This window comes from Sceloporus undulatus, chromosome 8 (genome assembly GCF_019175285.1).
Source record: "Sceloporus undulatus isolate JIND9_A2432 ecotype Alabama chromosome 8, SceUnd_v1.1, whole genome shotgun sequence".
NCBI lineage: Eukaryota > Metazoa > Chordata > Lepidosauria > Squamata > Phrynosomatidae > Sceloporus > Sceloporus undulatus.
The window spans coordinates 25,952,548-25,977,332 of NC_056529.1; the positions used below are offsets into that span (position 1 = coordinate 25,952,548).

Here is a 24,785-nt window from a genome sequence, read left to right on the forward strand (position 1 = left end):
TAATAATAATAATAATAATAATAATAATAATAATAATAATAATAATAATAATAATAATAGTTGAGTAGGATGAGATTTAGACTGGAAATTGAATGGAATGGAGGGCCATTCATTCGGTCTTGTGTTTTTGTTGTGGTTGTATTTCTCTTGCTTTTCCTTCTGAGAGGTCAAGGTAACGAACATATGTCCCCACCAACCCACTTCCATCCTTACAACAGTCCCGTGAGTCAGACCATCCGTTCATTAAATTGAATAGCTTTCATTCCCGTTTAATGGAATTAAATGGAATTAAAATTGGAAACTGAACAGATAGCCATTCATTCATCACAGCCCATTCATTGTGTCTCTCATTTGACGTTCCTGTTGCATTTCTGTTGCCTTTTCTTCCAAGACCTCAAGGTAATGTCTCTCCTCCAGTCTACCTCCATCCTCACAACAAACCTGAGAGGTAGGTCAGACACGTAGGGTCGCCAAGTGAAATAAATAAAAGGGCTTGTTGTTATCAGGTTGTCACTAAGTCAGCTTTGACTTGTGACCCTATAAGAGCCCTCCAAGCCTTGCAAACGTTGGGCTGTGGCTTTCTTGGTTGAGTTTATCCATTCAGTCTCCCTCTTTTATGAAGGGACAGGGTTCCCGTATCTTTAATATTTGTTCAGGGGAAGAGGTTTCAGTAGGTGTTGGTTGCCATGTAAGCAACATCTGCTGAAATGCCATCTTCTATGCAACCAGTGGAGGACCATCATAGCGTAGTGGTTTCAGCGTTGGGCTACAACTCTGGAGAACTGGGTCTGAATGTCTGCTTGGCCATGGAAACTCACTTGGGCAAGTCACACTCTCTCAGCCTCAGGGGAAGTCAATGGCAACCTCCCTCCGAACAAATCTGGCCAAGAAAACCCCTATGACAGTTTCGCCTTAGGTGGCCATAGGTCTGACATGACTTTGAAGGCACACCAACACAACATGCAACCATTGATGTGATTGGAGGACTGGCTTTGTATTTCACCTGGCATCTCAAGGCATCCCAATTGTGGCTCACAATGGGAACTAGAACCCAGATTTCTCAAGTCCAGCACACCAACCATCGCACTATACTGGCTGTGTAACAAAACCAAGGCCTAATCGAAACCCTCTTAGCTGCAGTTTCCATCCTGATTTTGTATTCCCCACATCTCAGTCCCTTTCCCCCACCTGCCACCGAGGCTGATGAAGAATGCAAGAGGACTTGACAGCTTACACACCATTTTGTGACAATAACAAAGCCATTTCCCAGCCTGCAGATTGCTAAAAAGTAAATCCCAGGAGAATTTACTTTGAAATAAACATGTAGGATGAGAGCCGACACAAGGTCTCTCCACGCAGCTCAGTTCTCTCTCCCCAAAAAGGACCCCTTGTTTTTCCCTGCCATGGCAATGCTTTGAAACCCCAAATGCAAACATGAATTGGCCTGAGTTATTTCTTGAGTGTAAGTCCAGGGACTTCATCCTTAAAGTAAACATATATAAGATTTGGCTGTAATCCTGTATCTGCTTCCGTCAGAAATACTCCTATGGACCTGCTGGTCTAACTCCAGTTGTTAGTACTTACTAGAGTAGATCCATTACCTCAATGGGATTTGCAGACATGTTGATTTATCACACACAGTTGATTCAATAGGTCTACTCCAGTGGAGGCTAGCAGTTGGGTTTAAGTTGCTGGGACTCTAAAATGATGATGATTATTTTTAAGTCAAATGGGCTCTTGAGACTGACTCACTGCATTGTCAACCTTGGCTCAATGCTATGTAGATCGCCTCTTCTGCCATCTTCTTCTCTTGTCTGAGATGGGAAAACGACAATAATTTATATGAGTGGAGTTGCTCAGGTTTTTAGGGAGAGTTCAGACCTGATTTCTTCTTGTACCCATTTGTTTGCCTTCCATGGTACCTGCAAAACTTTTCTCCAGCGCTTCTGAGTCTTCCAAAACCTTCCAAAAACCAGCCTGTGACCATCATTGTAGCTGCTAAGGCTGAGTAGCCATATAAACAGGGAGCATTTTTCTTGGCATAGATGCATGGTTGTTCTTAGGGGATGAAGGATTATTTGTTGGTTTATCTATCTATTGGTAAGAAAGAGAGAGCAAGGGACACATCTGTCCTCTGGACCGAAAGAAAGCTTTGAGGAAACTTCCCAAACTTCTAGGAAGAGAAACGAAGGGGTGTTTTGGAGCGAAGGAAGCCGGAAGGAACTTCATTATTTTATATTTTGCCATCCAGGCTTCCTTTCCTCCTGCTTGTGATAGATCCCACTTGAGCAAAGCATCCAGTTAGAGACAGATGTCAGAGTGAGGCTGGGAGATGGCTGAGTCATCAGAGGAACAGAAGCAGCAGCTGGGAGCTGTTTGAGCAGATGAGATCACTTAGCCCAGCAAGATCAGGCCAACAAAAAGAAGAGAGACAGAGAGAAAAGATAGGAGTAAGGAAGCCAGAGAGAGGCACCTTGCAAACTACTTGCTAGAAAAACAGCCTCCACCGAGCTGCTCCAAAGTAAAACGAAAGGAGACAGATTCTTAGTGCTTATATGGGACTCTAGTCTGGCTCAGATCTCTCAGGGGTAGGAGATCACCACCATCGCCAAAAGAAACCAGAGGCAGACCCCTGCAAACTCCAGATATGGATTTCCAGGAAAGGTACCGACTCTCCTTCTTTGGAGGTCTTTAAGCAGAGGCTGGATGGCCATCTGTCATTGGGGATGCTTTGATTGCAAGTTGCTGCATGGCAGAATGGGGTTGGACTGGATGGCCCTTGTGACCTCTTCCAATTCTATGATTCTCCCTGTTTCTTGTTGTTGGGTGCCTTCAAGTCATTTCTAATTTAGGGTGACCCTATCCTGGGGTTTTCTTGGAATGTTTTGTTCAGAGGAATCAGGGAAGGGTTGCCTTTGCCTTCCTCCAGAGGCTGAGAGTGTGAGAGAGTGTGTCATCCAGTGGGTTTCATGGCTGAGCTGGGAATCAAGCCCTGGTCTCAAAGAGGACACTGCCCTAAGGAACGGAGTAGGGTTGTTCAGCATAGCGTGTCTTGGAGATCTCTCATTCACAGAGGTTGAAGTTGGCTTGAACAACAAGAAAGTCCCCATGGTTGTTGTTGTTGTGTACCTTCAAGTCATTTCTGACTTAGGGCGAACCTATCCTGGGGTTTTCTTAGCAAGGTTTGCTCAGAGGAGGTTTGCCATTGCCTTCCCCTGAGGTTGAGAGTGTGCGACTTGACCAAGATCAACCAGCGGATTTCATGGCCGAGCTGGGAATCGAACCTTGGTCTCTAGAGTCGTAGTCCAATGCTCAAACCACTATGCCGTGCTGGCTACTTGGACGAAAAGCCCACTGAGTTGAGTGAGTCAGACTCCCAAGCAATGATTTGCCTGTTGGATTGCAGCCAGGCTAACACTCTGGCTATGAGTTGTTGAAGGAGGTATGATTTATTCTGTGTTACTTTCCAGGGAATGGTTGTAAGGGTGGCTTTGGTAGGAGAATGCAAACAGGACTGCCCTGTGGCTAGGAAATTGGGGCCAGTGGGTTGAAGAGATGGGAGCAGGGAAGTGGAAGGAGTGCAAACGCCAGCATCTAAACAGGAATATATCACCTGGGTTGGGCTTACTGCCATTTGAGCTTACTTTGGGGGAAAATAATTGTCTTTCCAGGGACATCTTGTATCAAAAATTCAATATAGTCCTGAAGTCAGTGCATCCATAGTCCGTGGTAGAAAAATTACAAGGAAAGGTAGAGAAAAAATCAAAACACTTCTTTACCTAGACTATGGGTACAAACCTCTGGTGCCTTTTAGCTAGGCCTTTCCTCTCTCTTCCTTTTTGCAACCAAATAGTAACCGAATGGCAAGAGTTAGGAGTATAGCTATGGAGCGAGAACAAAAGAAGGGCCATAACTTAGAATTCAGGATTTTCCTACAATAAGAATTTGGGATCTTGCTGTCTTGCAATGCTGGGAACTAGTGGGACTGGACGAAAATTTCATTAGAAGGTAGAACAGAGGGTGAGTGGGATTTGTAGTTTGGTGAGGCACCAGTACTCTTTGCCAGAGACGGCTAAAGACCTTATAAAGCTACATCCCAGGATTGCATAAGATGACGGCAGAACACTTAAAGGGATGTCAAACTGCATTATTTCTGCAGTGTAGATGCACTCTTTAAGTCAAACCATTGATCCACCTGGTCCGCTATTCTTCTACTCTGACTGGCATTTGCTTTGCTCTTTGTGGCAATCGAGTAAACAAGCTTTCTCAACACTTGCTCTTTTCTCTGGAGGGGACCAGTATTGGATTTGGGACTTTTTTTCCCCCGTGCACAAGACATGTGTTCTGTCTCTGAGTCACCGATCCCTGTCCAGGTAGGGCTAATAATATCTTGATTTTTGCAACTTTTGCATTTTAATAGAGTTGTTTTTTTTGTGTGTGATCGTGATATTGTTCCAGTGGCCTGGGCAGAACTAGCTCCTTTTTCATACTATACAGTACCTCCCAGAATCCCTTAGCCATCAGGGCCACTGTTAAGACAGTCACTTTTGTTGTCACTGGGGGAGTTTGTGGGGTTTATGGATTAAAAAGGAACTTTTTATCTGGATATGGATGTGGCAAGATCAAGTCTTCCTAGGTCTGGCAGTCAGAAGTAGATTCCAGGATCCATTTGCTTTTAGATCGCTGCTGCACATTGGCTTTTATTTCATATATACCTGCTGTAACTGCCATGGCTATATGCTATGGCATCCTGGGATTTGTAGTTTGTTGCAGCACTGGAGCTCTCTGGCAGGGAAGGCTAAATATCTCACAGATGTGCGAATCTCAGAATCCCATAGCATTGAGCCATGACTGATATGTATATGTAGATATACATAAAAACTTGCCATGGCTCCATGCTCTGACATTCTGGGATTTGCAGAATTGTCATTGGTGACCCGTATATGTTTTGGGATGTTCATGCAGTTCAGGTGCATCTGTGTGTATACTTATGTCCTTGCAGTTCTCCTATATTTATTTATGTGCTCATTCCAAGTTTTTTGGGGAGGGAGGAGAGGGTTGGTTTTCCCTCCTCTCGGCATGCGACGTTAACCTATTAATTCAATTGCACACTTTTTGATAACAATGCTAGTCCCCATTGGAGTGGCCTCATTAATTAAAACGCATTGCGTTTTGAAATTTCCGAGGTCCCTTTTATTTATTTGTTCTTTCATTACATGGCATGGTTGGGTTCTCATTCTCTCTCTTTCTCTCTTTGTTGGCGATTTCAGTTTTTGCATTTCCTCGCTTGCTTAGTCAGACTCATAATGCACAGCTGTGATGTGTTTTTTCTTTTTAAAAAATATGGGCTGCTGCTCCTTTGATATTATCTCGGTTATGTATTATGAATGTTTTTAATGCTAGCAGGCTGTGCGGCATGAAGCAAATCCAATAATAATTAGAGGCGGAAAGAGAGACTGATCCATCTCAAGTTTCCATTGGGTTCTAAGCGGTACTGGGTTCCAATTCTGAACCCCTAAAACCCTGAATGCTCATTATATTCTGCCTCTAGGTCCAGTCCTGAACCACTCTTACAGTCCAGAAGTACCTTCTAATATTCAATCGAAATCTGCTGCCCTGTAACTTCAAACCATTGGATCTCTGGGGGCAGCAGAAAGCAAACATACCTTCTCCTTTTTGTGGCAATGGCTTACAGGGTCCATGGAGGTATTTAAAGAATGTGATCATGTCAGTCTTCTTTTCACCAAGGTGAACATGCCCAGTGCCTTCAACCTTTCCTCCGATGATTTGTTCTCTTCACAATCTTGTTGGCCTTCTCTGAGCCCGTTCCAACGTCTTCCAAAAACGAGGTGCCCATGTAATGGCCTTTCTCTTCTTTTTGGTTTTCCTTGATGGAGAGCAGAGGGAGAAGTCTTCCACCCTGAACTCTGCCTTGTCTGAGTTTGCAAGCTAAGCAAGGTCAGGGTTGGAGACCACCAAGTACCTTCAGATAGGAAAAACAGCTTGCTTGCAACCCTGGAGAGCCATTGCTGCCCATTGCTAGTCCCAGATACATCTGGAAAAGGAATTTTTATGGAAGCCTTGGAGAGATGCTGCTACCTGTCAGAGACCAGCGGTCTCACCGGATGCCAGGCATGACCCTCCGGCATTCTTACCTACGTGCCACGGAGGTGAACTATTGCTGTAGGGCATCTTTCTTCCAAAGGGAAAACTCTGAGAACTTCTCTCTTACATGTTTTTCTCCTCTTGCTCATTACGAAAGGGCAAAAAAGTGCAAGCGGAGCTGATTCCTGACACATCGGCTCATGTTGCCATTCTATCAGTGTCAGGTGCATTTGATCGCTACCTTTGTCTTCCTCAGTTTCTCCCTTCTTCTGAATCACCCCTTCTTCTCCTTCCTGTCTTTTTCTTGCTCGTTTTCATCAGCAGTTTGCAGCCCGAGAAAGGGCAGCCATCCATTGAAAGAATGAATATTCTGCTTTTTTTAGCAGCCCAGTAGTTGAGTGGTGATGCCAGCAGCAATGATCTTTGAAATCATTACATTTGGGAGAGGGTTTTCGAGGTGCCAAGCCTCAAATGGAGAAACAGAGGTGGAGAAACCAACTCTGGAAAGACAAGAAGTGTTCAGTGTGTGTGTGTTGTGTGCCTTCAAATGGGTTCCTACTTAAGGCAATAGGTTTTATTGGCAAGATTTGTTCAGAGGTGTTCATCTTTTGAAATGTTGGGGATTATGATCATGTTGTCCTCTGAATGTTGTTGGACTGCACATCCCAACTTGCCACGTTGTTGGTGATGCTGAGAAGGCTACTATGGCTTGCATTCCATCCTCTTCCAGAAGAATGCATAGCTTTCACCCTTGGCCTAGGAGATGAGGCTTAAATATCTTGGGCTGCATCTACACTGCAGAAATAATCCAGTTTGACACCACTTGAACTCCCACAGCTCAAAGCTATGCATGGGGGGCTGTAGTTTGGCACCAGAGCGCTCTGCCAGAGGAGTTTATCACACGAAGGAGATTGGGAATTTATCTTGTGAATTATGCATAACAATTTCACATGACATTGCACAAAACCCACCATTAAAGTGGTCACAAAGAAGCATCAACATGCATCTTTTTACTTTCGGGATTTCAGCGACAGTGCATTTCCGATATCGCTTTATTTGCGCAATTGTGTGTGGTAATGATTCACGCAATTACTTGCCATTTCCGCTTCATTTGTGGGATGCTTTAAATGCACTTTAATCTAAAGCCCCAGTGTAATAAACTCCAAAGGAGGCTCAACGTCTCATAAAACTGCAGTCCCCAGAGTTGCGTAGCATGGGGCCTGAGCAGTTAAAGTGGGTTATTTCTGCAGTGCAGACACAGCCCTGATGAGGTTGCACAACTGATTTTTATATGTAAGCAAAGCAGTACGGTTGGAGGAAGCTATATTTATCTGGGGAAGGTGTGTGGATGTGTGTGTGTGTGTGTGTCTGAAAACCATCAGAACAAAGTAGCTGACTCTGTGCCTTGAAGTCACACCACTCTTGTTGTCTGCCACTGTCTCGAGGCCTCAAACCACTTTGCATTAATTAATTAGCCGATCAATTAAAGAAGTCTTGGTGAGGCTCTGGATGCGGGAGAGGAGAGGTTGTTAGCTCCGCTCTACTGACGGAGGGAAGGGGCACAGATGGAGGCTTCATGCTTGATGGTCCTTACTTAGGAGGAATCCCACTGAGCTCGACAGGAGCTGTTTGGGAAATATAGCCCCTTGGATGCCTGCTGACTCTTCTCTGGGCCTCTGATTCCTGCCCCTTCTCCTTTCTCCAGTTCTTAACATTTTTGTTGTTATGAAACATGCACACAAGATATATTGTGGCTTCTGCGCAGCAAAGTTTTCCTGTGCTAAAATAGCTCCAGGCTGGGCTTCTGTTTCTTGTAAAGATCAGCTGGAAAGGGCACCATTTCCATGGACAGAGACTGGAGGGGTTGGGGAGTTAGATGCTCAGCCAGTTAGTTAATTTTTTTCCCCTCCAACCCTCCTCTTTTCCATATTCCGAATTAAAACTGCAATACCAACAAAGGGCAAACGCGCATAACGCATGCCTAATTTTGAAAGCACTTGTTACCGCCGCTGTCATTATGAGGGACGTATAATAATAATAATAAAGGAACCAAAGTCAACACACAGTTCTCTGCCCCTCACTAGCAAGCCGTCTTTTCGGTTGGTTCCTTTGCCATGCGTGCATTATTAAAATTTTACTTATTATTTGCATAGCAAATTTCATCCCCTGCTTTTTTTGTTCTTAAAGTCAAGATTACCTCTCAAGGGGCCTTGCAATTAAAATCCACAGCAAGGTACAAAAGAATATGGATCTGTGTTTGCATCATCTGGGTTCTGTTGCTTAGTTCCAAATTGAGCAGATCTATGGGATCCAATGCAGAGGGAAGAGTCAACACGGAGGTAAAGCTCATTGGTTCATTGGATCTCCTTTGGTTGGAACTAATAATGAGGATTATTGTGCTGGGTTGTTTTAAATTGTATTCTTTTCAACAGCTCTTTGTCATTAATAAGCATGTGCTTTGAATTGCTTTAATAGTGTTTAATGTTGACTTTGGGTATATTTTTGCATATTATATTAATGTTAATGTTTAAAGCAGCCTTGAGTCTCCATCTTAGGAAAAAGGTGAGGCAACAACAACAACTGCTGTTAAAAGGAATGAGAGTCCCAGTGTTGGGGGAAAGGTGGGTTATACATAAAGTTAAGGAGAAGAAGATGTTGCTGTTGTTGTTGAAGGCTCTGCCCTTAAAATAAATATGCGTGTATATTGCAATGGAGTGACAACACGGTGTAGTGGTTTGAGTGTTGAACTGTGACCCCGGAGGCTAGGGTTCGATTCCCCTCCCAGCCATGAACACCCATTGGATGATGTTGAACAAGTCACACACTCTCAGCCCTAGAAAAACCCATGGTGGTTCGCCTTAGGGTTGCCATAAGTCAGAAACAACTTGAAGGCACACAGGAACAACAACGTATTCCAATGCAGACCTTTAAATCTTGCTGAGAATTTGCCCTCCAGTGAAATTTGTATCTGCTCCCCTCTTTTTCTACTCTCTTTAATGCCATAATCCTAGATTATTATTATTATTTTTGAGTGGGGTTTTGGGCTTTTCCCTCTTAACGCAACTGTGTTGTAAATACCCCAGTTGTGTCTGGTTGCTGTTTTTCCACGAATGGCATTTATCAAGAACGCTCTGCCACCCCGGAGACAGCAGTCACTCCACACCGCTTGGATCCATCCAGGAGGGTGACAGGCCCTTAATCATTCATCACACGGCGTCATAGAAAGGAACTCATTCCCAGCGGAAGACTGGCACACGGGAGAAATGTCCCATCTTCATCATCACACCGGTTGCTGTTGTTGCAATGCTGGATCGTGCGCCGGTTCACTAAGACGACGCGCAAATGCCTGGAATTGAGTGACCTATGTTCTATTCCCCATTCGCTTATTTAATTGTGTTGTATTGTAAAAAAGGACAGTGCTTGGTATAATTCCCTGGAGGTCTGTAAATCAGTCTGCTCTCTGGTTACTGTAGGATGCATCAGTGTGAAACCACAGTATGGAATCGAAGCAAGGAATCAAATTCTCCTTGCTTTTCCTCTTCTCATAAGTATGGCTTTACTATGGGTGCATTTAAATGGTAGAAATGATGGGAAGGAGAGAGGGTGCAAGTGGGGCTTTCTGCCATGCGCACCAAAATAACTTGTAAAGGATTTGCTTATTCTGCCTTGGGCAGCAAATTGTCTTGGGCCTCCCTTGCGACAAACGGAGGGTGCCTTGAAAGAGAGAGCTGTCCTTTGCAAAGTCGGACGTGTGGCCATGCTGGCATATTGCCTTAGTACTGTCACGATGCTGGCGATGAGAGGTGATGCTCTAAACTCCAGAGACTCTGCTGTTATTTTCCATTTCAGCATTTCTTATGGGTTCCTTTAGCCGGTTTTGTGTCTCAAGCTCTGTCTTCAGACTCTGTTGTGTCGTTTATTACTCGACTCCATCTCAAGGTTGCTCTAGTGTAAATCTTCCATTGAGTTTTGTTGTTGTTATTTGCTGCCAAGTTGACATGACTTTAGGGCACCCCTGTATATGAGAGACCTCCAAGATCCCTGGCCTTTAACTGCCCTGCTCTGGTATGGAAAACTCTGGATCGTGGCTTCCTTGGTTGAATCAATCCACTGGTTATAAGGTCGCTCTCTTTTTCTACTGCTTTCTACCTTCTTGAGTTTTGTTGTTTTGTCTAGTGAGTCATGTCTTCTCCTGATATTGCCAAAGGTTAGTCATCTTGCCTTCTAGGAATAGTTCAGGCTTGGTTTGCTTATATGTCTTTTTAGCAGCCTAGTAGGGCATTTTCTCCAGCCCCACATTGCAAATGCATTGATTTTCTTCCTATCAGCTTTTCTTCACTGTCAGGCTTTCACAGCCGCACATGGAAATCCAAAATGCAATGACCTGGATGATCCTGATCTCCTGGTTTCCTTGAGTTTGTTGTTGTTATTGTCGTTGTGTGCCTTCAAGTTGTTTCTGACTTATGGTGACCCTGTTGCAGGGTTTTCTTGGCAAGCTTCTTCAGAGGAGGTTTGCCATTGCCATGCTCTGAGGCTGAGAGAGTGGGACTTGTCTATGGTCACCCATTGGGTTTCCATGGCTGAGCCAGGGTTTGAGCGGTGGACTCTCCTCCTTTGGAGATCTTTAAACAGAGGCTGGATGGACTGCTTGGAAAGTGTATTCCTGCATGGCTAAATTGGGTTGGAATGGATTGCCCTTGGGGTCTCTTCCAACTCTGCGATTCTCAGATATGCATTGAGTGTCAAAATGCTTCCTTCCTCCATTTTCTTCCCCATCTTGGCATGTTTTTGAGGGCCCTGGCCTTGATTCGTCATCCTGTTTTGCCTGTTGCTCGTTCTTAAAATGTTTCCAGGACTTCTGGAAACGTAGCTTTTATGAAGTCAGGAGGGTGTTCTGCCCGTGAGAAATGAAAGAAAACATCGATAAATCATCTCGTTCCGACATTTTTCCTAATTCACAGAGCAGCGGAAATTGGAGAGCTGGGTTTGCATAGCTGAATTATATTTAAAAGGGGAGGAGGAGGAGGGCAGAAAAGGACCGGGCGAGACGCAGTTATTAAAACTTCCAAGGAAAATATTCACTCCTGAGAATAATGGAGGAGCTTGAAGGCTAAATGCTAAAGGTGGTTTGCGTGGCGTTTCGCGTCTTGCTGCTATGGGCCTAATTTGTAATGCTGTCATCCGCTGATACACTCCAAGCGTAAGAAACTATGGCCTGAAAAGTCGCCTATAAGTTCAGCAAATGGAAAAACAAAAATCCATCCGATTCACATTATACAATTAAGATGCTATGATTCCAGTTTAACTGCCACAGTTCCATCCTGTGGAATCCTGGGAATTATAGTATAGGGAACTGAATTTGGGATTCTGAGCCAGAGAGATCTAGTGTCTCAGTAAACTACAAACCCCAGGATGAACATTTCATTCAGGCCAGAATTCGTATATTTGGAGGACGAGAACCTACCAATCCACCCCAATAGTTATTCCCTAGTCTCTAGATCAGGATCTGGGGGATCTTTGGCTCTCCATCCCTATGTTTCATTTTTATTTAATTTATTGAAATATTCCTATCCCTTCCAATGTGGAAAAAGATCTCAGGGAGGACTTGGACTATAATTCCCAAAATCTCTTACATTAAGGATTCTGGGAGTTGAGGTTTAAAATATCTGGAGAGCCAGAGGTTTCTCCGCTCCTGTACTGCATTCATCCAGATTCTGATTGGTCCCATTCAAATATCTCCATAGGACTTTACCATTGTGACTTATCTCATCTCAGTTTTGCAAATAGGTTGCTGACATTAGCTTCTCAGTCATTCTCCCTGCTCCGACATTCCAGAATTATTCCCAGCTCATATTAACTCCTTTTCCTTTTGTAAATGACATTAATGCCCCCCTGCTCTCTTTCCCTCATAGTGTTACTAGTAACTAGGGATCAGAATAATAAATGGTATCCATGCCTTCTAGTTGTTTTGGGTGCCACACACTCCGGTGCATTGCAAATCTAATTTGCTGAGTGAACAAGGTATAACATGCTTTTTCATTTTAATTATTTTGCAATGAATTAGAGCTACTCTTGCCACCTCAGCAATAGAGGCTTTTCTCCTCCTCCTCCTCCCCATCTCTTAAATCTGTGTTCTCTTCCCTTTTTGGAATGGATAAGTGGTCCTCCTCATCAGTCTTGGGCCATGCTTAATTCACAAAAACGGCTACCAAATGGCCCCAAATAGAGATTGGAAAAGGAGAGATGTGGAGATGTGTTCATCTGAGTGTATACAGAACCCCATGTGTTCAGATTTCATTTTTTGCATCCATTTTTGCATCATTATGGGATTTGGCTGGCCCTGTCGAAGGCAGCACAATGGGGCAGTGCAACCGCAAAAAGACCTTGGAAGTGGTGGATGCTGGTTTGCCATAGGAATAAAAACGCTGCCCTTTTCATTCACACAATGCAGTATCCCAGTTGCCTGGCCAGGGCATGCATCCAAAATAGTCTCCGAGTGGCAAAAGTGGCTTGTTCCGTCATCATCGCACCTGGCTTTTTGCTGCCCGGAGTCTTGTTACTTCCACCCAGCAAGCTCAATCATGGCCTTTCATTTTGGAGACCTGGACGACCTATCCATGAAAGAGAGGGAGACGGCTGCAAGAATATCGGGAGAGGAATATGCTCAAAAGAGGCAAAGCCGGGCAAAGTTCTGCGGTCTCTCAGCTATAATGAATTTATTTATAACTTCACCCTTCCATCCTTAAAAAGAGGCTGCCATGGCACTAACAGCCCTTGTAAAATAACCACCCTCAATACAACAACCCCCTCCCAAAATAAACAGCAGGGCTGGCAATAAATTGGGAACAGAGGACTCCTCTTAGTACAAAACATACTGGTGCCGTTCTTTAAAAAATCTAGCTGCTTTTGCAATTACCTTATACCCAGTGGAAGAGCTGGATTACAACTGTAGTATGAGTGTTCGACTAAGGAAGACCAGGGTTCAAATCCCTGCTGAGCCATGAAAAGCCATTGGGTGATGATGGGCAAGTCCCACTCTCTCAGCCTTAGAGGAAGGAATGAAAAATCTCTGAATTAATAATGTTTAGCTCTGCAAAGTGGGAGAAGAAAGGAAACTGGGGCATGTGTGGCTAAACTACATTAAGGTGTTTCAAGATGGCAAAAGTTATGAATGAAGAACAGACAAGTTAGCAGAGGCCACAGCCGTTTGCTTTTGCCTGAGTCTATTGGGAAGGGCAAGGTTCCACTCCTTCCTTTCCCATTGCAGAATTATAATTGGATGCAAACTATGTTTGCACTTTGAATTCAGTTTGCAGCAATAGATGAAAGCTGAGGAGAAGGAGGAAGGCAGGAGGAGGAGAGAAAAAACTGGGACATTTTAAAAGCAGTGGAAAAAGTGGGACGACACAGAATCGATACTTTGTCCCTCCCAGATCAGGATAGTTGGAGGGTATGAGCCGGATCCTGCTTTGGGCAATGGTCCATAAAGATGGCACGTTTGAGATACAGTATTGTTAGGGATTCATGTATAGTGAGAGTGAAATTGTTACCTATTATCGGTGTAAAGAACTACCTTTTCCCAAGGCAAAAGCATCACCGCTCTTCCATGTGGTGCAAAAGCGCTGCTCGGTGCATGTGACCCCACTTTGCATGCTAAAAGTCTGAGACTCAGTCCCCAGCAGTTTCAGAAAAGGTTTGGGGTTCGAAATCTTTATGTGTAAATAAGTAGATGGAGCAAAGGGATTTAAAGAATAATTTAACATATTCCAAGAAGTATTCAAAACTCGTTTCTCACATGCTGGGAAACCCTAGCGAAGAGATTCCCGGATCGATGAGAATATTTTTGCAGTTCGGAACTCAGTTGGTGCAAAATTCGCACGTGGGGCTTTTATCCACAGAGCAGAGAAATATTCATTTTTAAATTCACAGAATGCTGCTTCCTACAAATTAAATTCTGCTTTCTGTGCAAAAACCACAAGTGTCAGAATTTTGTGCAGAACTGAAAATAGTGTCTGAAAATTGCAGTTTTGGAAGACTCTCTTCAGAAAAGTCCTAAAAATTTACCTGTAGCTTTCGTTGTCTCCAAAACCATTTTTGGATGATGTTTTTGTCAGATCAAACCTCTTGTCCTTTATTTAATATATATATATATATATATATATATATATATATATATATATTAAAAGGAGGAATAGAGATGTCATGGAACCTTTGAGTCGAACTTAGATGCTTTTGCCATGAGTCTTTGTGGACTTCAATGGGCTTCTTCTGATGCGTTAATGGAGCACAATATTCACGGCGGAGGTATTGCGCTTCATGTCCTGTTAGAGTATCGTTAATAATTCTGACTAATCTGAAAATGACAAAAGCTCATGAATTCCAAATGTTAAAAGGCGTGCTTCTGGAAACGAAGCGGTCCACTGTGGATTTAGAAGAAGAAAAAATATACCAGCAATTCAGTTAAACGGGGAACAATTTTCATTACCTTTGAAAAATGGAGGGGGATTCTAATGCAAATGGGGAATGAATTTGACGTTGGAAGTGGTTACGTCTATATTTGCCAGCCGTTCTACTTCTATAGTCATTCATAAAACAACTTATGGAGCGTCTCTCTTCGTATGTACTTAAGCAACCGAGGGAGAAATATGTGATTTGCAATGGCAGTGTGTGTGTGTGTATATATATATATATTCCTCCTCCATTTTTGATATCTTGCAAAGGGCGCTCTGCCATCTTCAGAAGTTTAAGTATTTAGTTAAAGTCTAAGATTTCTTTTCATTATCAAATTCTGTTCCTTCTCGTTGGAAGTTTTGGGATTCTGGAGAGCAAGCGGTGCTGATCTTATCTCAAACCGTACTGCATTTCGGTAGAAACCCTTTTGAAAACTCAACCTATATCTTTACGCTAGAATAAAAATCCATGAATTATTTTCCAGATCAATAGCGGCCGAAAATGAAGTGCATTATTCCCCCCCCACCCCAAAGTGAATTTTGCTAAGAGCTTCTGCAGCTGCAAATGGCAAGATACTACTCTAAGCCAACTGTTACACCTCCATGTAACAAACTGAGATATGGATTTCACACTCGGAAGTGCAGTTATGTATAAAAACCGGTGTATCCCTTGCTTGCGTTTTGATGGCAGATACAGGCCAGCCATCTCAGAGCTTTCTGGAAAAATCTTAATTCTGGGGAGATATTTAAGATGATTTCTCTTGGGGAAACAACTCTGCAAGTGGTTGCAAAGAGGCACAACTCGCCTGGGGAAAGATGGTTGGAAAGTGTGGGGATATTATTTGTACCAGAAAGTGAGAGGGAAGTGATATTTCAAGAAAAGTATGAGCATGAATCTAGACTCCTTTAACATTTCAAAAGGCTTTCCCACATCCCCAACATTTTACGCATGAAATCCAGGCTACATGAGGCCAAGCAGCATTAGATGGTGGTCAAAATGGCAAGAGTTATTAATAATGAAGAACAGACAAGGTATGAAAGGCTGCAGCAGTTTGCTTTTGCTTGAGTCTCTTGGGAAGGACCAGAGTCTGTCCCTTTCTTTGACTTAAATGAAGGCAAACTACTTTTTCACTTTGGATGCAGTTTGCAACAATTGAATTAAGCTGAGGACAAAGGAGGAAAGGAGAAACCAGGATATGTTAAAAGCAGCTGAAAAGGTGGAATGAGAACAGATTAATTGGGCCTGTCTTTGCTAAATTAGGACAGTAGTAAAGTATGCTTTCCTTGGATCATCCCTGAATGTTTTCATCAGGGGTTAATGCAATCCATCACAGTTCTGTGATGCGAGATAGAAGACCATTGAGGCTATTTGCATTGGGATTGTCTTTCTAAGTTCCACAATGCACGCTCAATTAGAATCCAGTATGCAATGCTCATATTAAAGAGCAGTCATTGCAGGGGTGTGCAAAAGCAATCCCATGCATTTCCCAGTCTGTTTTTGTGGCCTTTGCCATTCTGGACCATTCTTTTTCTGCTCAGTTTTCATGGAGTCTATGGAGACAGGAATGAGAAAACTGGAAGGAACAGAGTGGTTGGAATCCTAAACATCAGCCCTCCATGCAACACCAACATTTTGTTGCACTTCCAAATTTGTTTTTGTTGTGCAAGATCCATGCTTTCACTTTTCTAGTAAAATTCCCTCCCCTCCAACTTTGTATTTCCCCACCTCATATTGATTCATTGGTTGCTTTGGTCTTTCCTTTTGGAAAGGAGAGCAATATGCAAGTGCAGAAATGGATGGAGACAAAAGGCTGCAAAGTAACAGGTAACCTCTTTTGTGCATGGATCTCTTGGAGAACAGATTTCGTGGCTCACTCCTCGTATGCTCCAGCAAAGGGGATTTTCATTTCATGGCCTCAAGGCACACCTTGCAATCGGCTTTCAGTGATGCCACCGTCACCCGGGCTGACAAGCGACCGTTTGCTGATGCCCAGAGCTGTGTGCGCTCTCCATTTAAAGGCACCAGAAAGAGTCAGCGTCAGACAGAAATCCTAGACCTGTTGCCAGGCGTTAGGACCACATGTGTCCTCCACCCAGACTATGTGTGCAGATTGTGATGCCAGGTCTTCTCACATATAGGCCATCTTTGTATCTCCTTCCTTTCCTAAAAGGATGAGAAGTCTTTTTAGATGGTGCACCCATCTTTTAGCCCCGTAAACCATCCCAAAGGCCATTTAGCCCAAAATCTATGCTTCCAAACAAGAAGTGTCTAGGTAGTTGACATTTACAGGACACTTCTTGTTGACACTCTAGGAAGTTGTCATTTATGGAGACTTTCTGTTGAGCTTCTAGGTCAGTGGTTCTCAACCGTTGTTCTTTCGGATGTTTTGGACATCTATATGCATTTCAACCATTGTTCTTCTAGATGTTTTGGACATCTATATGCATAGCTGCTAAGCCCTGACTGTAAAATAAGGTTTCATGCTGAGAAGAAGCTCAGCAGAGCTGGAAGTCACCGTCTTGAAGGAGGAAGAAGTGAGAGATTGATAAGAGCCTGATCACACTAAACTTTCATAGCACTACTGTTCTACTATAACTGTTGGAAACATCCTATGGAATCCTGGGATTTGTACTTTAAAGACGGTCATTAAGGAGGGTAGTTATATGTTCCCTATAACATACTCACTGCCATTGCCCTATTAGCAAAGCAGCTATTGGGGAAATGCTTGTTGTTGTGTGCTTTTTGGTTGCTTTCGACTTAGGGCAACCCTGACACAAACCTATCTTGGGGGTTTCATGGCAAGATATGTTCAGAGGAGGTTTGTCATTGGCTTCCCCTGAGGCTGAGAGAGTGTGACTTGCCTAATGTCACCCATTGAGTTTCATGGCTAAGCTGGAAATTGAACCCTGGTCTATAGGGTCATAGTCCAGCACTCAAACTACTAAACCATGCTGCCTTTTCAGAGAAAATGCTTGGTTGAGAAGTATTTTCTAACAAGATAGATTTCAAACTACAATTCCCAGAAGGCCATTTTTGTTCATTCTTTTGCACTACAACTCCCATGGCTTGTGGCCATGCTGGACTGGGAGATCCTGAGTTTCGGCCCCCCAAAGTTACTTTTCCCAGGCTCCCTTTGTGAACGCAGGGTTGTGTTTATATCCCAGCAGAGTCATTAACTTGTAAGTGCATGATGTCAATGCCCTTTACGCAGACCATATCCTTGTCCAGCGATCATATAAATTGTCCCCAGAGTCTTCTTGTGTTGCCATAATGCTCCGCCGTCGCTCTTGACGTTGCCGACGATTAACCGTAAGACAATACCTCGCCATTGCTTAGGAGAATGATGGAATGTGTTGTACGATGAATATCAACATTGGCTGTTGCGATATTTAATCCCAGCAAAACTACATGATGCATAGCCTGGGCGCTGTCATTTGACCGCAGCAGATGATGAATAAAAGGGATTAACTGTCACCCTGGTTAAATTATCCGCAAGCAGCCAGGGCCGTTTTGGCAAGTGATCTGGAGCGAGATGTTGCTATTCAATGAACGCTAAATGCTTCTTTTTAAAAATATGTGACCCAGAGGTCATGAGCGATGGATTTTTTTTGCGGCAGGACAGTCCAGTTGACGCATCATTGGAGGCACTGGCCTTGTTGGCTTTTGGAGGGATGAAAACCGATAAAACGGGTTAAAGGAGCAAAACAGGTTGGAGGGGGGAGACAGTGCCTTTTCATTGGATCAAATATTAGAATCCAAACGAGACATGCAGTCTTGCAATGATGGATGTGGTTCTTGGAGAACCCCTTTTTTCATTCCAGTTTCTTGCCAAAGGATCGGAGACCCTTAGGAACAATAGCATTCAGTCCATGCCTTCCAAAACAGTGCACCGATGGAAAAATATCATCAAAACTGAACTATTCAGTGGAACTATCTAAACTGTTGTCCAAAAATATGGTTCTCAGCCTTGAGTTTAGACCTCCACTCCTGGAAGCCCAAGCCAGTATGGCCAGTACTCAGAGACTCTGGGAGCTGAAGATCAAAATGTCTGGAGAGTTAGAACCACTTGGGTGAAATGTACACCAAATTCTGAGTCACCACAAAGCTTTCCTCAGGATTTTGGCCTTCACTTTGAATATATCCTCACCTATTCCCTTGGCCCCTACTTGGAGGCTGGTTGGCTGGAAGGTGCCAGGGCAACTTTGACAATGCGCATGGAAGTGCCGCAGATGATATTTCTGCCGAGAGCAATGGAGCTGTCCAAATTTGTGAAGGGCTGACATTTTCCCTATACTCAAAATAATGAGGTATTGATGGATAGGACAGCTTCTTGCTAATGGAGCTGAGAGCGTTCTCTTTATGCTTACGGTGTACTCATTTGTGTTTTTCCTTGCTGCAAAGATTATATCCCTTCCACCCTTTGCTGCCTGCCCAGTAGCGCCATTCAGAATCCTTCTTGCGATGTCCAGTTATCTGGCACTTGCAATGGAAAAGCCTACTGTATACAGTCACCTGTTTGAACTCATGGGGGACCATTCTGGATCCCCCCATGCATTCAAAATCTCACGCATATTCAAGTCCCATAGGTTTGAATGGGGTGCATGCATGTGGCGCGCGCCCCATTACGGGTTGATAGCAGTCACCCCTCCGCGGATTTCCAAATTCGCAGATTTCAAGTCCGCGGACTTGGAGAGGTGACTGTATACTCAATTATAAGCTGACCTCATGTATAAGTTGAGGGCAGGTTTGAGGGTCCAAATTATGGATTTTGATATGACCTACGGATAAGTCGAGGGAAAAACTTAGAAACATGTAACAAAGGATGTAAAGGATGATGCAAAGGGAAATGATGCCAGAGAACTTGGAAAATTCCAGCAAACATTAACTGTTTGTGCTGATCCTAAAGGTTGGATAGACGAGAGAGTAGAGAGGCTCTCACCTTTTACCACTCTCTAGGAAAAGGGGATGGTTCCTATGAGTTAAAGTTCAGTACTTACATCGACCTGTGGATAAGTCGACCCAGTTTTTTGGGGTCATTTTTTTGACTAAACTTCCTAGACTTACACATGAGTAGATACAGTATGTACCTAGCTGTGCCCTGCATGGCTACAGCCAGAATACTATTGGTGTCATTTGTTGCAGTGTGCCTTCAAGTCGTTTCCAACGTTCAGCGACCCTAAGGTGGACCTATCGTGGGGGTTTTGGGGGCTGAGAGAATGTGACATGCCCAAAGTCACCCAGTAGGTGTCCATGGCCATGTGGGGAATCAAACCCCAATCTTCAGAGTCCTAGTCCTATACTGTACTCAAATGCACTACATCACATCATTTGCACTACACCACATCATTTCCCTTATTTCGGGTAACAGTTCTCCAATTAAAAAAACCCCAAGGTGTCAGGAGTTTCAGATATATAACAGTGAAAACTAGTGAGTGATCTAAAGCAATATCTCTCCCTGCTCTCCCCCGAAAAGAACCAATTGTAAGGATGATAATACTATAAACTTGGACAGTCACCAGTTTGGTGGAAAGGTATGCAAAATAGGCACATTAATGAAAATAGTGTTTTATAAAGAGGCATATATCCAGGAAAATTGCTTGCACAAAGTGTGTTTATTAAACAAATATGCATGAGAAAGGAAGATGGATGTTCGTATGGAATTCAAAACAAATTGCACACTGGTGTGGAAATGAAATGGGGGAAGAAAGTTGTGCTTGAAAAGAAATGCAAAATGCTATTAAAAGCGGAACGGACTCATCCATTCCTTAGGGTTCATGTGGCTTCTCCCCAGTATACTCAGTTAGTCTAACCAGCAAGAGCTCCTCACTTTGCTCCAGATCTGTTTGCTGTTATATAAACACAATGTGCATGAGAAATGGGATCCCCAATGGGAATGTATGATTTGTATGCAAACTTTGGGACCTACATACCTTGACGGCACCAAGTCCTGTCTGATCTTGGAAGCTAAGCAGGGTCAGCTTTGGTTAGTACTTAGATGGGAGACCACCAATGAAGACCAGGTGCTGTAGGCTATTTTTTGGAGGAAGGAATGGGCAAAACCGCCTCTGAGGAATCCTTGCTTAAGAAAACTCTATGAAATCCATGGGGTCACCATAAGCCAATAGGCGATTCGAAGGCACATACACACACACACTCAAATCTTGGTGGGTTCATTTGTTGAAGAAGGGCTGGAAAGCTTTCAAAACCAAAAGTAGTCCATTCTGTGTGCTTTTAGCTTTGTTTCTTTGGGTGCAGTTTGTTCATCTCTTGCGGGGTCTCAGATGTCCAGCCCTACTCTAACTACTGTGCTGCACTAACCCTCTAATTCATTATACTGTACAGTGAGCTCTCCATGTTTACTGGGATTAGATGCATAGCATCCCTGTGAAAGTGGGGAAAACACACATTTAAATAAACCACACTTTTTTAATGTGAAGGAACACATCTCTTGGAATCTCGAGGCCCACCGGATCAACTCTGTGGTCAACATCTGATGGATATTGACCACAGAATCTTGCTGGAGGACCTACAAATATATGGAGAAGTTTCTCTTCTAGGCATCTCTAAGTCCTGCAGCATGACTCTTACAGTCAACATCTAGAAGAAGCTGAGCATAGAATCATGCTGGAAGACTTAGAAATGCCCAGAGAAGTGTTTTTCCCCCTACAAACCTCTAGGTCAGTGGTTCTCAGCCTTTGATTCTCCATTTGTTTTGAACTTCAGATCCCAGAAGCCTCAGCCAACATGCCAACAGTCAAGAATTACGGGAGTTGAAGTCCAAAATATCTGGAAGACCAAAGGTTAGGAACCAATGCTCAGGGTCCTCCAACATGACACTCTGGTCAAATCTGGCATAGTTGTGCTGGAAGACCTAGAGATTCCTAGAGAGAACGTGTTAACCAAATCCACAAAAGCCAAAGCCACAGATATGAACGTCTGACTGTGGTCCAAAACATGCTGCAGAAATAATTCAATTTGAGACTGCTTTAACTGCCCTGGCTCAGTGCTAGGGAATCCTGGGAATTATAGTTTATCGTAGCACCAGAGTGCTCTGACAGAGAAAGCTAAATGTCTCACAAAACTATACTTCCCAAAATCGCCTAGCATTGAGCCAGGACAGTTAAAGCAGTCTCAAACTGGATTATTTCTGCCGTGTGTTTTGGACCTGTGTAACCTTACCTAATTTTTTGCTGCCCCAGTTCCTTTCCAGTTCCTAGTTCCCAGAAAGCAGTAATAGACCAGGAGGTCCTCAGGGCAAGCGTCTTTCACTTCCATCTATACTTTCCAAAGCGTGAGACATATAAAGAGATGGTGATTCCCAGTATAAATACTAGCCATGACTAAATACCAATGAATCAGATGGACGCTAATAAAAACATATCGTTATATGTCAAATACCGTTGGATGCTCTCACCCCGGCGCATGGGCCATTAAAGGCTGTCAAATGTCAAATCGCGTTACCGGCTCAATATCCTATCCACAACTCCATGGAAGATGTTTTGAGCGATTAATCATGCAAGCTTTTTGTTGATCTACTAATCTGGCATTTAAATCAGCAGATATATTCAAAGCACAAGCTCCAAAGGAGCTGCTCAGAGCATAGTCTGAAACGATGAGCATTCGCATCGCAGGAATGACATCTTAGAAGCGGTTCCTTCTCTCTGTGTGTGATGTGTGTGTATGTTTCCATGACCAGGAAAGGGAGGGAAGAGTGTTTCTTGCAACATGCCAACTGCACTTTTTGCAAGCGCTTCTGGCGTTTTAAAAATCATCATCCTTGGCATATTGACAAATCGATGCTGCTGCTTAGTAGATTAAAAAGTTTTTAAATGAATTAATGTAACAGAACAAGAGGAGGGAGGGACTGTCCTAGGAGGAAAAGGTGCATCTTTGGGAGCTTTTTATTGCTGGGGAGGGGGAAATGTTTAAGAAGAGTACATGATGGAGGTGCATACAGTGATGCATTAAGCATAGAACATTTTCAGCGTTTTCCCCCTTAAAACCCAGGATGGTCGGGTCGTGGCAAAGTCAGTGGTAAATCAGCTCCTAGTTTATTGCCTGAACTTTAGGGAGCCATCTGAGATGCCAGATTCACTCGGGAGCTAGTGGTCTACACCTTGGATAACTCCTTTAAAACTCAGAATTGGAGTGGATTTACTGTTCCGCTGACCTGGGAACCTCCAGCCTCTTTTTCTGCAATCTGGTATGGTCATCCACTGAAGCTAAATGGTCTGAAATTCAGGACAAAAACCAGTCGAATATGCTGAGCTCAAAGTGCAATAGTCATTAGTTCAGTAAGGAAGAGAGGAGAGAAGGAGGAGGAAGAAGAATCTTTCCCTTCCCAGGAGGCTCAGACAAAAACAAGCTGCTGCAGCCTCTCCTAACTTGTGTGTTCTTCCTCTTTAATAACTTTGGCCAACTTGACCACACGATGTTGCTTGGCCTCATGTGTCCCGGTGTCAATCTGAAATGTTGAAATGGTTCTGAAACTCTAGAAAAAGGTTATTGAGGCCATCCATGGCTACCAGTCACACCGGCTATGTATGACTTCCGGTATCAGAGTGGTACATACCAGTGTCCATTGCTTGGGAACAGATGCACAAGAGTTTCATGGTATTCCTATGATGTTGGTGGGCTTTCTGGTGAAAGTTAGTTGGCCCCTATAGGGAGAGGATGCTGTGCTAGATAGGCTTTTGGTCTTGAGGACAGTTGATGCCTCCCAAGTCAATGTGGTGCGGAATCTCCTGTGTGTTTTAGAAACTTGAATGGAGCCCTCCATTTGGGGAACCTTATTCCAAAAGCAATTCAAGCACCTTTAAAGTTGCAACTAAACCGCAACATGGGGACATTGCCCAACCAGTCGAAAAATCACTAGCTACCACTGTCTGATCCGATCCAGAAAAAATATACATTTCACATGATAAAGAAGTGGGCATGGTCACCCAGGAGGTCAAAATGAACCCCAAAGGCCTTTTTGGGCTGCCTCCCAACTACAAAATAGATCAATTTTTTTGTCCTGAGATGCCACAATATGGAATTGTTCTGGACCGTTATAGGAGCAGTCTTTTATTAAGCACTGCAAATAGTCCAAGATATGAAAGATTAATCAAGTCTTTGGTCATTCCAACAATGCCTAGAAAGGATAATTCAACATCCGAATCCCCAGAGGGCTACTTCTGAGGACAAACATGTGTCGGTGGCTTTGACCGTCACCTCCTTCTGGCCAGACTCTGTTTACAGGGCTTGGATTTCTTTAGAGTTATCAGGAAATCGGGAAAGCTTGTCCTCCGGTGTAGCAGCACATTGTCGACACTGTTATTTAGCTGGGAGATTGTCATCGCGGATATGGATTTTTATCTCCTTTTTCAGAAAGGCGTTTGGTATTGTCGTCTCATGAAATCTTTTTCGGAGGAGCGTTGGGGAGGGGGAGGCAAGGGAAATCAATTTAAGGTTGGCTCAGAGCAGGCAACGTGTCTGTGTGGTTTGAAAGCTGAGCTAAATGTCGGTAAGCAAAGGGCTAATGCGTAATGGCAACAGCCCAAATGGGTGGGAAAAAGAGAGGATACAATGAAAGAGGACACACTGCCAGAGTGAGAACAACTTGGAAGATTTGATGGTCCAGATCGAGGAAAAGTAGTAGCGCTGCTCTATTCTGCTTTGGTCAAACTTCACTGAGAATACTGTTGTCCATTTCTGGACACCACAATTCAAGAAGGATATCAACAATGTGGAATATGTCCAGAGAAAGATAACCAAAGAGGTCAGTGGTCTGTGGATATAGACTCTGCGGATGTGACTGTTTTCATGTGTAACTGAAAAATGATCTGGAATAGCACAAAATAATACGCAGGTGAGCTGTGACCTGGGATTTAATGCTCGCCTGTCTTAATGTCTTTCATTGGCTAGAGAAGGGCCAGCAAAACATTATAATTTTCCTATAATGTAGCATGGCTTCTCCAAACAAAAAGGTGGAAGGCACATAAAATGCTCGTTGCTCAAGGAGGCCGGAAACGAAACCCGCGTCATTAGAGGAAATTATGGAAGTGAGACGATTCCTACTGGAACCGAAAGAAGAGTGAAGTGTATCTTTCCCTCCCACATCTGATCTCAGAGATGATCTCTTCATTTCCTGTCTTCAAGATTGAATTATGCTTTTTTTTAACAAAAAAGGAAACCCTCTCTTGGGTAGAACAATCCCCCCCCCCATTTCAAATATCTGCAATTCTGTC

At 43.6% G+C, this 24,785-nt stretch overlaps 1 protein-coding gene across 6 annotated transcripts in view; it reads left to right on the forward strand.

The window, feature by feature from the left end:
• ELFN1 (extracellular leucine rich repeat and fibronectin type III domain containing 1) overlaps window positions 1–24,785 on the forward strand; it is a 194,798-nt gene that overhangs the window by 79,223 nt on the left and 90,790 nt on the right. Inside the window, exon 1 of one of the 6 annotated variants that reach the window (XM_042437437.1) lies at window positions 2,612–2,664. The exons of the other annotated variants lie outside the window; for them this stretch is intronic. The gene's annotated coding sequence lies outside the window, so the exon portion shown is untranslated. Of the gene's footprint in view, window positions 1–2,611; window positions 2,665–24,785 lie in introns of those variants that run through there. 6 annotated transcript variants of the gene reach the window in all.